The 3,004-nt window shown below is 54.9% G+C and overlaps 1 pseudogene; it reads left to right on the plus strand.

Moving 5' to 3' along the window:
* LOC116418529 overlaps positions 1-1,157 on the plus strand; it is a 66,007-nt pseudogene extending 64,850 nt beyond the window's left edge.
* The last annotated feature ends 1,847 nt before the right edge of the window (positions 1,158-3,004 follow it).

Here is a 3,004-nt window from a genome sequence, read left to right on the forward strand (position 1 = left end):
TTCCTTCCTTCCTTCCTTCCTTCCTTCCTTCCTTCCTTCCTTCCTTCCTTCCTTCTATTCCTTCCTTCCTCCTCTTTTTCCTTCCTTCCTTCCTTCTTTCTCTCTTTCTCCCTTCCTTATTTCCTTCCTTCCTTTCTTTTTAAGACAGTTTTGCTCTTGTCACCCACGCTGCAGTGCAGTGGCAGGATCTCGGCTCACTGCAATCTCTGCCTCCCGGGTTCAAGCGATTCTCCTGCCTCAGCCTCCCAAGCAGCTGGGATTACAGGTGCCCACCATCATGCCTGGCTAATTTTTGTAGTTTTAGTAAAGATGGGGTCTCACCACATTGGCCAGGCTGGTCCCGAACTCCTGACCTCAGGTGATCCACCCACCTCAGCCTCCCACAGTGCTGGGATGACAGGTGTGAGCCACCACACCCCACAATTTGGTATTTTAAAGGCGTGCAGGAGAACCCAACAGCTTACAGGTCCGATTTACCACCTAATTCCTGAGAAACAGGGAAAGCAGCAGCTCAAGTACTGATGGTGGTGGGGCCAAGGAAGTCTTCCAGAAAAAAGCCCAGCGAGTTAGCATGAAGTGAAGTTTTCTCGGAAGGGTATTCAGTGCTTTAGGCAGCGCAATTTAGGCGTAGACATAGATCGCGATTATAAAATATTTCACTGAGCTATTACTGCAGGGAGAGGTCCCACAAAGCTGAGCAGTCAAGACGTGCGACTTCACCAAGGACCAGCGCAGAGTTCAAGGCTGCCTTTCGGCTGTTTGACTGAACAGGTGATGGCAAGGTCCTTCCAGCCCCTGTGGGGACGTGATGAGGGCCCTGGGCCAGAACCCCACCAACGCCGAGGCACTCGAGGTCCTGGGGAACCCCAAGAGTATGAGGTGAACGTGAAGGTGCTGGACTTTGAGCACTTCCTGCCCGTGCTGCGGACGGTGGCCAGGAACGAGGACCAGGGCACCTATGAAGATTATGTGGAAAGACTTCAGGTATTTGACAAGGAAGGAAATGGCACCGTCATGGGCACAGAAATCCGGCACGTTCTTGTCTCACTGGGTGAGAAGATGATAGAGGAAGAGGAGAGATGCTGGCGGCAGGGCATGAGGACAGCAATGGTTGCCTCGACTCTGAAGTGCTCGTCTGCAGGGTGCTGAATGGCTGAGGGTCTTCCCAGCCTCCCAGAGCCCAGGCCTTTCCCTGGGTGACATTACGTATCTAGCCTGAGGCTCCCTCGGGCCTCTGGTGGTAACGCCTTTCCCATCGAGTCTGTCTTGGATGATGTTTGCCATCAGCATTCACCAAATAAACTTCCTCTGTGTGCACCCCCCACCCAAACAAATTTCAAGGCTGGGCACAGTGACTCACGCCTGTAATCCTAGCTGAGGTGGGCAGATCATTTGAAGTCAGGAGTTCAAGATCAGCCTGGCTAACATGGTGAAATCCCATCTCTACAAAAATACAAAACTTCGCCAGGCTTGGTGGCGGGAGCTTGAAATCCCAGCTACTCAGGAGGCTGAAGTGGGAGAATCGCTTGAACCCAGGAGGCGGAGGTTGCAACGAGATGAGATGAGATCGCGCCACTGCCCTCCAGCCTGGGTGACAGAAAGAGACACTGTCTTAAAAAAAAAATTCAGAACTGGGAGTAACAGAAGAGTTATTTCTGGGAGAAAAGAGAGCGTTAGATAAGGGCACTCAGACCACACCCCTCCTGCCTGGGGCCACCGCGGAGGAAGGCACCACAGAGGCCGCTAAACACAAGCCGAGCTTCACTTCTTGGAAACTCTAGAGGAGGAACTTCAGGGCCTTTCCCTCAGTTTCAGTTCTTATCTGGCTAATTTCCTAACGTCCCTGGTCCTGTCATTACACTAAAAAATAAGCCCATCCTTCAGTGTCAGGACAGGCCACAGACTGAACCCGGTCTTGTAAAACTAGTGTGGTTTTGTTCCTCTTTTTCACCAGGGCTGGAAGGGCTCAGTCCCTGGTGCCTCCTGAGCGTGGTGCAGTGAGGGGCAGGAGGCGTGGGTTCTCTGCCACCACAGGCACCCCCTGCCTTGGGACATGGCCTTGTTGGGAGGGGTGGCCATGCTGGAGGAGTGTGTGTGCGTGCCGTCGCTGTGGGGGTTCTGCTGGGGGCAGATCGTCTTGTCCGGACCCTCTGGGGGTTCTGCTGAGGGCAGATTGTCTTTTTCAGAGTCTCTGCTTCCTGCATGGTCAAAAGTGGTGGTGGGCGCTACCCAGCTGGCCTCCCAGGTCTCTGCGAGGATCAGGTGAATTTGCACTGGCGCTGCCCAGCTAGTCTCCCAGGTCTCTGCATGGATCGGGTGAATCTGGGGGAAAGCCACCGACAGGTTTCTCTGAAATTCTGTCCCTGAGTCTCTCCTCTACAAATCCACCTCCTTGGAGGCCTTTCCCCGACAGGGCTGTACCTGGCAACCCCACCCGGGCCCTGATACAGGAGCCCTGCCCTGCCTTGGTCCTGCTGTGCGCCCAGCCTGAGCAGCGCCCGTCTCCTGGAAGGCTCCACATCGGAGGTGCTGTCTGCAAGGACAGACATGGAGCAAACTCCTGACAGCAGGAAGACTGCGGTCCCTTGCTTGTGTGGTGGCCTCTGGCAGTAGGAGCCACAAAGACAAGCGTGTTCTCAGCCTTGCTGATGTGCTGGATTTGCCTCCTGGGCTGCTGTGCACAGAACACAGGGTGCAGTGTCTCAGCCACAGACACGGATCCTCTCACATCCTGGGGGCTGGACGCCCAAGATCAAGGCATCGGCAGGGCTGGTTCCTCTGAGGCCTCTCCTTGGCATAGAGACGCCATCTCCTCTCTGTATCCCCACAGGGCCATCCCTCTGTGCGTGTGTGTGTGTCCTCACCTGCTCTTCTTACGAGGACACTTGTAAGTCCAATCAGGGCCCACCCTAGCGACCTCATTTTACTCTGATCACCTCTGTTTGGACCTCATCTCCAACACAGTCCCCTTCTGCAGTGCTGGGGGTTGGGGCTTTGACACGTG

This window comes from Piliocolobus tephrosceles, chromosome 19 (genome assembly GCF_002776525.5).
Source record: "Piliocolobus tephrosceles isolate RC106 chromosome 19, ASM277652v3, whole genome shotgun sequence".
Classification (NCBI taxonomy): domain Eukaryota; kingdom Metazoa; phylum Chordata; class Mammalia; order Primates; family Cercopithecidae; genus Piliocolobus; species Piliocolobus tephrosceles.